At 36.4% G+C, this 13,049-nt stretch overlaps 1 pseudogene; it reads right to left on the bottom strand.

Moving 5' to 3' along the window:
• Nucleotides 1–1,066: 1,066 nt before the first annotated feature.
• LOC111742330 lies at nt 1,067–1,185 on the bottom strand (annotated as a pseudogene).
• Between the last annotated feature and the right edge of the window lie 11,864 nt (nt 1,186–13,049).

Here is a 13,049-nt window from a genome sequence, read left to right as displayed (position 1 = left end):
GTATTTGTATGTGGAGATAAAGAAATATTTACCCTTTGTTCCTATTTCTTTAAATAGGATCAGATTTGCTTTCTATATTTATAAAGTTTTGTGTGTCACAAGGGACTTAAAGTTAGAGGAAAAGGGCAATTTATGTGGTTTCTCTCTCTAGAACCAGAGGATTCCATTAGTGGGGATTTGTTTACTTTTTTCTTTTCCTGTTATGCTTTTCTTAAGCTCATTACCTTCCTTTAATTCAAACTGGTCTATGTCTTTCTGTTATAGGTATAACAGTCATACAAGCAAAAATACACTTGTAAGAAGCATAGTCAAATCTGATAGCTTTTTGTCTTTTAATATAGGAATTTAATTTGTTTATATTTGTTGCTATCAGTGATATATTTAGACTTATTTCTACCATCCTATTTTTTAAATTGCTACTTGCAATTCTTCTAACAAGCATTTTTCTCTCCTGTCTTCTGTGAGGTAGATATCATAGAGATTGTATATCTGTTTAGGCTGTCTTAAATATTTAGCTATATTTTTTAATCATAAAGTTTTAATACACTCTAAAATTATTTCCTATTTGCAACCTCTTAAAAACTTCAGTGATACATAAAACAAAATTGGCAAAATATTGATTACTGCTAAAGCTGGGTTATGATAAACTGTTTTAAAGAACTTAACATATCTACCCATTCAACACATGCGCACGCACACACACAAACACAAATACTCTCATTGAGGAGTGTTTTAGTTTTTATTGTTTTAATTTAAACATGCAAAAATTTGTTTTATGGCAGATTTTTCAATCATATTTCCAGATATATTTATCTGTGCCTGTGCTCACTGTTTTTTGATCAGTTGTTTGTTTTGTACTACATGCTTCTCTGAGTTTACTTCTCTTCTTATCTGTTTTAATATTGCAATTCCAAAGCAGTACCTGGCACGGAGCATAACTTTAATGAACACTTGGTGAATGAATGATTGAATAATATTCATATACACTCAAATTTTTATCTTTCTGGGAACATATCCCATCTTGTTTAAGTATGGCCTTTTGCTTTTTGTTTGTTTATTTTTTTAACACCTACAGCATCTGGTATTCCTAGGTGGTCTCCCATCCAAGTACTAACCAGGCCCGACTCTACTTAGCTTCCAAGATCAGATGAGATCGGGCACATTCAGGGTGGCATGGCCATAGACTACTTCTTGATGGAAAAGATCCTTAATAGTTTCTTCAATGAGAGTCTGTGGCAAATTATACTCTCTTTTTTTTTTTTGAGTGATAATTTAACTGAGTATGAAATTGTAGGCTGATGGTTATTATTCTTTGGTATTTTTGTAATGTTACTCTTTTGTCTAGTGATATCCACTACTGTTGATGAAAAGCCATCTGTCCATTAAATTCCATTCTTTTGTAGATAATGTCTTTTTTCTCTGGCTGCTTTAAGATTTTCTCGTTATCTATGATGTAGTGTCACCACAATGTGCCTACTGTGCTGTGTGGGTTTATTTCCATATATACTGCTTGGTATTTGAAATATACTTTTTTTAAAGAATTTGTGTCTTTCTTTAATTCTAGAATTTTTAAAATTATTATCTCATCAAATATTGCTTATTCATAATTTCTTCTTTTCTGCTGGAACTCTTATTAGATATGCCTAAAGCCTCCAAAATGTATCCTTCACATATTTAACTGATTGTTTATGTTTTTTTTTTACATTGGGTGCTGGTTGAATTCCTCATCACTCTTTTCCAATTACTAATTCTCTGATTCTTTCTGATCTAGAATTTGTCCAGCTATTGACCTCTCATTTGAGAACTATGTTTTTATTTCTGCTTGTCTTTTTAGTGGATATTGTTCTTTAATTTATCCTTTTTGAGGAGGTGATATTTAAGTTGAGAAAGTAAAACCCATGTAAAGTGGCAGATATAGAGCATTCTAAGCATCAATAATAGCTTTAATTTTTTTTAATTTTTAATTTTTTCATCCAAAACTCTGCTCCTTAACCAGCATTTATTTTCAACTTGACATATCATATAAGCACAGTTGATTATAACCCAACATTCTGACTGAATCTAGAGGCCTTTGGTGCTGTATCCTTGCACTCATTACCTAAGTTTAGGGTATGAACGATATGATGCACGGAACTTCTGAGGGGCTGACTGAGTCCTGGCATCATTGAGTAAATGCACATCCTCTGACATGCAGAAACTTTATTTCCATCAGGTCAATTCAGCCATATTATATCCCAGGGATAAATGTGACCATGAGCTGATGAGCAGCAGACTGCACGATGTTAGCTGGAATAAGTAACCAAATGAAATTTTTATTTTTAGTGTTAATCATGTGCTTTATGGAAAACAAAATAATTCTATAAATATAAACAGAACTATTACATTTCATCACTTGCCACCATCTTGATTATATACAAAAATGTAAACTTGGGCATTAAAATCATGTAACAATACTCACAAAGTTGTCCTTTAGATGATTCAGGTACTCCAAGCTATGTTCATACTAATATGTTTTAGAATATGATTTAATTTGCAACAAAAACTTTAATCCTGGTTGAATTTGAAGATCACCAGTTAACTAGTGCTCTCACTTCCTACAGGTGGGGAAAGTATTTTGGATGGCAGGTAGTAGATAACTCTGATGTTCTTTTCTTCATGCCACATCCTCTTTGATGATACAGTTAATCCATTTATGCCTCTTTTCTCTTTCTTCACTTCCTCCTTCTAGCCAAGTACCATTCTTACAACTGCCTGTTTTGAACTAGAGTCTACTATTGTATTTTCAGAACGGAAAACTTATTCACCTATCTTGCACTATCTAATGAAGTGAGCTTTACTATCATTGTGTTAGATCGTTATTTTCCTAGTGCTCAGGACGCTGATGCACAAGTAGGTAAGGCACTCTCCTTGGTACAACCACACATTGTGTCCACATATAGCACAGCACAGTGGGCTCACTGGCTGTATGCAAGCCGCCTGCCAACCATGGAGTTGACTGAACATTTTCCTTATATAAACTTAACAGTGTTGCCTTTGTTTAGCATTCATCTTCCTTATTTCTCACAGTGCTTCTTCTAAAGTAAATATTTAAATCAAAAAGACTGACTACATTGAGCTTTAAATTTGTTACTCCCTTCTAAAATTTTTTGATAAAGTATAAGTGATGTTAAGTTTTTCACATTTTCGCATTGCAGGAATTATCATATTTTAGGGCTTGGCTAATTCTGGTATGCCTTCTTTTTGGATGAGGCAGTTCGAATATGAAAGTCATCTTCATGAAAAGAGAAATCTCTCTCCAATTTCTCCTCAGGAGGAAGCCAATGCCTTGAATGTGATGCTCACTTCCTTCAAGAGAACAATGTTCTATGTAAGTGAAAATGTCTTTCAACAAAGAACCTGCTGTTTCCAATTCAATATCCCATTTCAGTTCCCTACCAAATGCCCAGATAGAAAGAATGTTTAGTGCCAAGGAAATCTATGGTCTGATGAGCCAACAAATCAAATCAGTTATCATGAAATCAAATTCTCATTTTAAAATATTTCTTCCATTTGTTTGGAAGCAAAGATTAGGTATAAATAACTTCATCAAAGTTAATTTTTAAAATAAATGCAGTCTGTTAAGATAGAATGACAGTTGTCATTAGTGAACTCCCCATGGCTATTGAGGTTGCCCCTGGCCTGCACGGCTGTCATGATGTGGCCCCTGCCACCTCCTCCAACCACAGTTTATGCCCAATGCCACTTGCTGAATTTGTTCTAGTTGTGCCAGTCTTCTATTAGCAACTAGAGTAGGCCAAACTCTTTCCCGACACTGGGCTCTCGCAATTGCTGTTTTCGCTACCCAGAATATTCTTCTGCCTCTTCTCATCTTAACTATCACCTCTTCAAAGATGTCTTCCCTGACCATCCTATCCAAAGTAGTTCATCTTCCTTAGTCCCCGTCACAGCACTGTTTATTCCTGCATAGACGAATCAGAAGCTGCAACTTTCTTATTTACTGATTATTTATGTTCTGTTTCCCCATATTATAATGTAAGCCCCAGGAAGGCAGGAATCTAATTTGTCTTATGCTCCAACCCCAGACCTTATGTGCTTGCCACAGAAGCCTACTAGCCAATGGCATCTTCCTAATGCAGCCACCTCAGATTCAGAAATAGCATCAGTGATTCAAACAATAAATGCCCATACGCCTATCTGGATTTCATGCAGAATTGACTATAAAATGGAATTTAGATATTCTGAAAGTCACAAACCCTAGCATTGGGGTGAGTTTTAATTCATTTTTGTTAATTCTGCATAATGGCCACTAGAGGGAGACATAACCAAATATTATACTCTCAAATTCTAAGATTTTTTCCATTAGAATTTTAGAAGTCCTGCAGCCCAACACTCCCCTCAGTTTCTCTGAAAAATGTCATCCAACTTCTTTTCAAACAAACCAAAAAAATTATGATGGAGAATTCACTACTCCATGGGACTGACTATTCTACAGCTGGGCTCCATTCTTATTGAGAAGGTCCTCTTTCTTGTTGACCTATCTGTAACTGCCTCTCCTTGCCCTCTTTCTTGCCTAAATCATTAAGAAAAGGATACTACCTTGGGCCCTAGTCTGAGCCTCATTATCTAGAATGTTATTTGGAAACTTGCAGCCAGTCAATCCCAGCATGCCTCAAACCTTTCTCATCGCTAACCATCACTCCAAATAGAAAGTCTTTGTGTTTTCTCTGTTTTGACCCACTGTCCCACTGCTCCCTCCCTCAAGCTTTACCCTCCTAGCACGATTTGATGCCACTGTCTGGATTCATGCAAAGACATCAGTTTTTACTCACCACTAGTACAAATAGCAACACGGTGAAAGGCAAATAATGTCCTGGTATTATTATTAAAATAATTTTAACTTTATAGATCTACTAAAAGGGTCTTGGGCATCCCCAGATATCTGCAGACTACACTTTTAGAACTGCTGAACTAGGCTATAAAGCAGGTCTCAACAAATCGAAAAGAATCAGTACCAATAATACAAACTACAATATGCCCCAATGCAGTTAAATTAAGACTCAATTACAAAAACTATAAATATCACCTGACATTTGGAAATTTTAGAACATTTTAAACAATCCATTGGTCAAAGAAGAAATCATAATATGAAAAACATACTTAGAAGTGGAATTATAATAAAAATGCAGCATGACAAAACTTCCAAGATGCAGCAAAAGTGATACTTAAAGGAAACTTGTAGTATTAAGTGCTTATATCAGAAAAGAAGAAAGACTGAAAATTAAGGACCTAAGTACTCAAGTTAACAAGTTGAAAATAGCAACAGAATGATCCTAAAAAACATAGAAAGAAGATGATAATAAGAATGAGAAGAAATTATATAGAGAAAAAATGATAGAAAGTTTCACTAAACCCTAAAGTTGATTCTTTGAAAACATAAAAACCACCACCAAAATAAACAGCAGAATGGGGTGTCAGGGGGACAGGGCAAGGAATCTGTAAACTGACAGAATAGAAATTATCAAATCTAAACAACAGAGAAAGAAATGATTTGATGAAAATAAACAGAGCCTCAAAGACCTGTAGGACTATAGTAAAGGATGTGACATTAGTGTCATTGGAGTCCCAAAAAGAGAAGAGAAAGTGGGTAGGGCTGAAAAAGTGCTAGAAAAAAATAATGGCTGAAAGCTTCCCAAATTGGGGAAGAGAAACAAACCCACAGATTCAAGAAGCTGAGCAACCCCAAACAAAATAAACTCAAGACAATCTATGCTAAGACACATCCTAACTTCTGAAAACTAAAGGAAAAAAAAATATCGAAAGCAGCCAGAGAAAAAATGGCACTTACCTATGGCCAAAAAAAGAACAATTAGAATGACAGTGGATTTATCATCAGAAATCAATGGAGGGCAGAGGGAAATGACACAATATTTTTCAAGTGCTGAAAGAAGAGAACTGTCAACCCAAAATCCTACACCCCATGAAAATATCCTTCAGGAATGGAGGGAAAACCAAAACACTCCCAGACAAAGGAAAACTAATGGATTTGTTGGCAGCAGACTTTCCCTAAAAGAATGGGTAAAGAAAGTTCTCCAAGTAGAAAAGAAACAATTAAAGAAGCAAACCTGTAATGTCCAGAAAGAAGAAAGAACACAGTACACAAATATGTGGATAAATACAGTAGCATTTCCTTCTCATTTTAAGTTTTTTAAATTATGTTCGATGGTTGAAGCAAAATTCTAATGCCGATGTGGTTCTAAATGTATATAGAGGAAATAAGACAATTATAAATGGGGAAGGGTAAGGAAACAAAGATTTCAATACGTCACTGAAACTAGTAAGATAACATCAGTACACTGTGATATGTGTATATTATGCCCAGACCAACCATTTTTAAAACTATACAGATACACTCAAAAAATGCTACATATAAATCAAAATGGAATCCTAAAAAAATGTTCAAGTAACCCACAGAAAGGCAAGAAAAAGTAAACAGAGAAACAAAAAACTCAAAGAACAAACATAAAACAAAAAGTAAAATGGTAGACTTAAACCCTACCATATCAACAACTGATAGAACAACTAGACAGAAAATAAGAAAGGATGCAGAAAACTCAGCATCAATCAATAGGATCTAACTGATGTGTATAGAACACTCTACCTAACAATAATAGAATACAAGTCTATTCAGGTACCCACAGAACGTACACCAAAATAGTCCATATCCTGAGCCACAAAACAAACTTTAATATAAAATGATTGAATCATACTGAGTGTGTTCTCTGACCACAATGGAATCAAACTAAAAATCAATAACAGGAAAATCTCCAAACACAAGGAAACCAAACAACAAACTTCTAAAACTAATCCAGTAGTCAAAGGGGAAGTTTCAAGGGAAATCAAAAATCCATCAAATTGAATGAAAATGAAAATACAACATATCAAAGTTTGTGGGACACAGTTAAAGCAGTGCTGAGAGGGAAATTTGTAGCACTAAATACATATATTAGAAAAGACGAAAAATCTCACATCAATAATCTAAGCTCCCACCTCAAGAACCTAGAAAAAGAAGAGCAAAATAAACACAAAGCAAGTAGAAGAAAGGAAATAATAAAGATGAGAGGAGAAATCAGTGAAATCGAAAGCAGAAAAACAATAGAGAAAAGCAATGAAACAAAGAATTAATCTTTGAAAACCGATAAAAATCACATTCTAGCAAGAATGACAAAGATAAGAGAGAAGACACATATTACCAATATCAGGAATGAAACAGGACTTAAATATAAAACCTGAAACTGTAAAATTACTAGAGGAAAACACGGGAAAATTTTCTTGATGTTGATCTTGACAACGATTTCTTGGATATGACACTAAAAGCATCGACAACAAAAGTAAAAGTAGACAAATAGAACTACTTCAAAATTAAAAGCTTCTGCACACAAAGAAAACAATCAACAGAATGAAAAGACAACCTACAGCTTGATAGAAAATATTCTCAAGTCATATATCTGATAAGGGATTAATATCAAAAATATATAACGAGTTCCTGTAACTCGATAGCCAAACAAATGACTCAATTAAAAAACAGGCAAAGGACTTGAATAGACATTTTTCCAAAGATATACAAATGGCCAATAGATACATGAAAAGGTGCTCAATATCACTTATTATCAGGGAAATGCAAATAAAATCCACATTGAAATATCACCCCATACCTATTAGGATGGCTATTACCAAAAAAATGAAAAATAACAAGTGTTGGCAAGGATATGGAGAAATTTCAGCCCTTGGATATTGTTGGTGGAAATATACAATGGTACAGCTCCTATGGAAAGCAGTATGGAGGTTCCTCAAAAAATTAAAAATAGAATTACCATATGATCCAGCAATCCTACTTCTGGATATACATCCAAAAGAATCAAAATCAGAATCTCAAAGAGCTATTTGCACCCCCATATTTATTGCAGTGTTTTTAACAGTAGCCAAAATACGGAAACAACCTAAATATTCATTGATAGATGAACAGACAAAGAAAATGTGATATATACATATAATGGAATATTATACAGCCTTTAAAAAAGAAAGAAGTACTGCTACATGCAACAATATGGATGAACCTGGAAGTCACTGCGCTAAGTGAAATAAGCCAATCACAGAGGGACAAATACTGTGTTAATTAGATACGTCTGAAGTACCTAAAATAGTGAAAGTTATAGAAGCAGAGAATTGCCAGGGGCTAGGAGGAGAGGAAAATGAGAAATTGTTCAGTGGGTAAAAAAGTTTTAGTTATGCAAGATGAGTAAGTTCTAGAGACCTGCTGTATAACATAGCACCTATAGTTAACAATACTGTATTGTGCACTTAAAATTTTTGTTAAGAGGGTAGAGTTCATATTAAGTGTTCTTATCAAATAGAGGTGAGGGCATGGGGAAACTTTTGGAGATGTGTTTATTATCTTAGATATGTTTGATAGATATGTTTATTACCTTAATTGTGATGATTTCATGTGTGCATGCATAAATCCAAATTTATCAAATTGTGTACATTAAATTATGCAGTTTTTGTATATAAATTATACCTCAGTAAAGCTATTAATAAAAATAAAGAATAAAATAGACATCAAAAGGATAATTTTAAAAACTCTACATACCTAAATGTGTATAAAAAGAATGAATTCCTTGAAAAATACAAACTACCACAACTTAGCTAATATGAAATAGATCATTTGAATAGCCCTACAACTATGAAGAAAATTGAATTCATAATTTTTTAACTCCCAAAAAAGAAATCTCCAGGCCCTGATGGTTTCACTGGAGAATTCTTCCAAACAATTAAAAGAGTGTTAACACCAACTCTACATAATCTCTTCCAGAAAAAACAAGAGAACAAAAGAACATTTTCTTATTTGTTTGGAGGAGTTAGTGTTACGCTAATACCAAAATCAAAGATAATACAAAAAAGAAAACTACAGACCAATAGCTCTCATGACTTTAGAAACAAAAATCCTCAATAAATTTTAAACAAATCCAATTCAGCAATGTACGAAAAGAATTCTACACCGTGATCAAGCAGAATTTATTCCAGGTGTGCAAGTCTGGTTCAGCATTTTAAAAACAATCAGTACAATCTATCATATCAACAAGCTGAAGGTTAAAAGTTACATGACCATATTAACTGATGCAGAAAATCATTTGACAAAAATTCAACACCCATTTATGATAAAAATAGGAATAGAGGGGAATTTCCTCAACTTTATAAAGAGTATCTACAAAAAACCTATACTGTTTTTGTATATAAATTATACCTCAGTATAATTTACTGTTCAGATGAAAGATTGAATGTTTCCACCCTAAGATCACAAACAAGGCAATATGTCCTTTCTCAGCACTCTTATTCAGCACAGGGCTAGAATATTTCAAATAATAGTTTGTCTTACGTTGATGTATTTTGGATGTGATTAAATACCCAGTGTTAAGATCAAACACTCAAATTCTTCAATACAGAGGAGCTGGAGGTGGTGGGTTAAGGTATCTAACGAGGAAAAACCTTCCATAAAGCTCACCTCTTCACACTGTTTGTTCTAAGGGAATATGCCTGGAATGGAGGATGACATGTAGCACCTGGAAACCCAGGCCCCCAGAGGCTGAGATGAGTGTCCAGAAAATGAAGAGAAGGCTGCTATGATTTCCTGCTCAAGGACGTTAATGCAGCCATGTTCATGGCCACTCAAATACCTGGCATCTTTAAAGATAAGCTTTATTATTTTCCAGGTTTTCTATTTCTTTAAGGGTATAATTTGTAATATATTTCAAAGGCAAAACCCTCTAAACACTTGAAATCATTTTTTAAACCAAGTTAGTCAAATGCTTCAAAAATTAATTTAAAAAAAATGCCCTTGGCCCTTGTCAGCTAGACAGTCCTGCCACGAATGCACAGCTAAACAGATGTCACAAGTCACCTGGTCCTTCCTTACTGTCTCGGTGCCTCCATTCTCTTACCTGCAAAGTAGTGATCATCATAACACCTATCTTACAGGGACTTGGAATGGATTAAAGCAGAGGTCCCTAACCCCCAGTCTGCAGACTGGTATTGGTCCATTACTGGTACTGGTACTGTTAGGAACTGGGCCACTTAACAGTAGGTGAGTGGCAGGTGAGCCACCGAAGTTTCATTTGTATTCGCAGCTGCTCCCCAGCACTAGCGTCACCACCTCAGCTCCACCTCAGATCATCAGGCATTAGATTCTCATAGAAGCACCGGTCCCTGGTGCCAAAAAGGTTGGGGACTGCTAGATTAAAGGAGCTAATTCAGGTGAAGTATTTAGAACAGTGCTTGCACATAGTAGGCCTCCAGAAACACTCCTAGCCTCTGCCTACAGTTATTAAGAGGATTAATCTTTCAGAAGGACATGGAAGAGACTTTTTTCTATAAATCCCACACTGCATCCAGAAATGATCAGCCAACACTGTGGTTGCTCATCACTGTTAAGTAAAGGCTGATGAAGGGGAATATCATTAAGAGAGCGAGCCAGAGACTACCCATTGGCTGCCTGCAACTGCATCCATCAATGGGTTTTTTTTGTTCTTTTTGGGGGAAGGTTGGGGGCGGGGGTCTGATTTTTATAACCTACCAGGCCTCCTGCGGCATTTGTGTTTTGATATCTGATATTTTGCTAATCTTCTACATTATAGAATTTCCCACCTCTTAGGCCAAACAGCCATGGTCGAATGGCTGAGAGAGAACCATTCTCTCAGAGGAAAAGGAATAAAGAAAAGATTTTAGCATTTGCCATCACTTTATGATGAGCCACTTATTTAAAGTTTTCAAATGTACAACCTCAAGACTGAACGGAGAAGGGGCCAGGATGGGTTTTAGAGAATTTCAAAAGTACTTTGGGTTATCTCCTGTGCCTCACATCTTTTGTTTGCCCTCCTTATTATCTCTCCACCCTCCCCAGCATGCACTGTGCCAGGGACTGCATCAACAGGCTGCTTTGCCCTCTGGCTTCCAGCTGTATTCAGCCAAAGGTGGGGGGCACTGGCAGGAGAAGGAGAGGCAGAAGAGCAAAGTCATGGTGTTTATTTCCCAGCAGGGTCACTTCAAAGTTCTCTGCTCTTGTCAGGTGACCTTGCCCATACAGTTTTCTCTGTCTCTGGGTTTCTGTAACCACTCTCTCTCATGGTTTCTGCAGGCCTAGAAGTAGAAAGAGAACCTACTGTTACAAGCCCCAGGTAGTACACAATTTGTTGCGGTTTACTTGCACATAGTTCCTGACATAAATCTCCTAAAACCCTTGTAAATAAGGCTGCTAGGAAAATCTTTTGTGCTAGTGTTTAATCTTTGGCCCCAGTTCCTGATCCAGAACTCCTAAGACCTTGGTCATTTCCTGAGTGACGAGTGCCTGACACAGAGCTGCTAAATCCCTTGGAATTTCCTAAGGGGTTAGAATGTCTTTTGTTCAAATGAGGCAACTCTTGGTGGGCTCCTGGATCGGGGCTGGTCACCAGAAAGACCAAGCTATGATTAGAAGCTTGGAATTTCAGCCCCACCCTCATCCTCTGGAGAGGGCAAAGGGGCAGAAAGTGGAGTTAATAATCGATCATGACTATGTGATGAAGCCTCCATAAAAATCCCAAAAGTATGGGATTCAGGGAGCTTCTGGGTTGGTGAACACGAACATGTGCCAGGAGGGTTATGCACCCCAACTCCACAGGGACAGGAGCACTGGTGCTCAGGACCCTTTCAGACATCGTCCTGCTTGTCTCTTCACCTGGCCGTTCACTTACAGCATTTAAAATATTCTTTGTAATAAACCAATAATAGTAAGAAAACTTACTGTTTCTGATTGGCATCTGAAGTGAGGACAGCCTTGTGGGTCTGAGCCCTTAACCTGTGTGGTCTGCACTAACTCCAGTTAGTGTCAGAATTTATTTGAATTGCAGGACATCCAGCAGGTGTTGGAGAATTGGTCAGCGTGGAGGAAAAACCCATACACCTGTTATATATGAGAGTCAAGAAAAACATAGTGATTTTTTCCTAGACATTCCCCTATTAACGTCTTTTCAAATATCTTCATTTAACGATGTCTCTATTTCCTAGCACTCTACTTGACAAATGTATGTGTTTTTTTCACTTGAACCTAACCCTTAAGTATGATTCCTTGTACCAAGGCCCAGGGTCAGTAAAGGTAGTCAGTTCAAACCCCAGTCTGAAAATTCTCAAGTGTATAGAAAATACAACTTTGCCTACTTTCCTATAACCCAACTTAATTTCTATTTCAACCCTAATCCTCCAGGGTGGCAGAAACATAAGCTAAATCCGTTCAGGGTCACCCCTGACAATTAAAGTATGATTAATAACTGTGAAACTAGAACTACACACTAGGAATTTGGGAGCCAAGAGGAGGACACCTAACACAGCCTCAAAGGAGGAGAAAACGAGAGTCAAGGAACTGCCTAGAGAATGTGATGCGTGGATGAAATAAGAGGATGAATGGAGTTAGCCAGTCAAAGAAAGAAAGAGTCATGCTAGGCATAGGATACAACCCAAGCAAAGGCACAGAGGTGAGAAATAGAACATGTAGCAGACTATAAGCCATTCGATGTTATTGGAGTATAAAGTTCAAGATAGAGAGAGAGGACAGAAAGAAGCAGGGGCCAGATCTTGAAGGGCTCTGTTACATCAGGTTAAGGAGCTTGAACTTTATATTACAGGTCAGCAGTCCCCAACAGGGAGGTACACACACCCCAGGATATACACAAAAACATTAACTGGAATTCAGGAAAAACAATGTTAGAACTTTCATCTTATGCTTTAATTATTTTATTTTTGTGCATGTTTTATAAAGTCCATAATATACTAGTGTCATAGGACATGTTATATAATAAACAAATAAATATTAGGCATACGCTGAAGTTTGGGTTCAACTTCAGAATTCAACCAGAATCTGCCAGTTAGCTTTGGCTCTGACCATGTGCCCACTTTAACATCATTGCAGACATCTCTGAACCTCTGTGTAATCCGTGATCCTGTGAAGCACAGATCATCATCCT

Source organism: Pteropus vampyrus, unplaced genomic scaffold (assembly GCF_000151845.1).
Source record: "Pteropus vampyrus isolate Shadow unplaced genomic scaffold, Pvam_2.0 Scaffold91, whole genome shotgun sequence".
In the NCBI taxonomy this organism is placed as follows: domain Eukaryota; kingdom Metazoa; phylum Chordata; class Mammalia; order Chiroptera; family Pteropodidae; genus Pteropus; species Pteropus vampyrus.
This window is presented reverse-complemented; position numbering and strand designations above follow the sequence as displayed.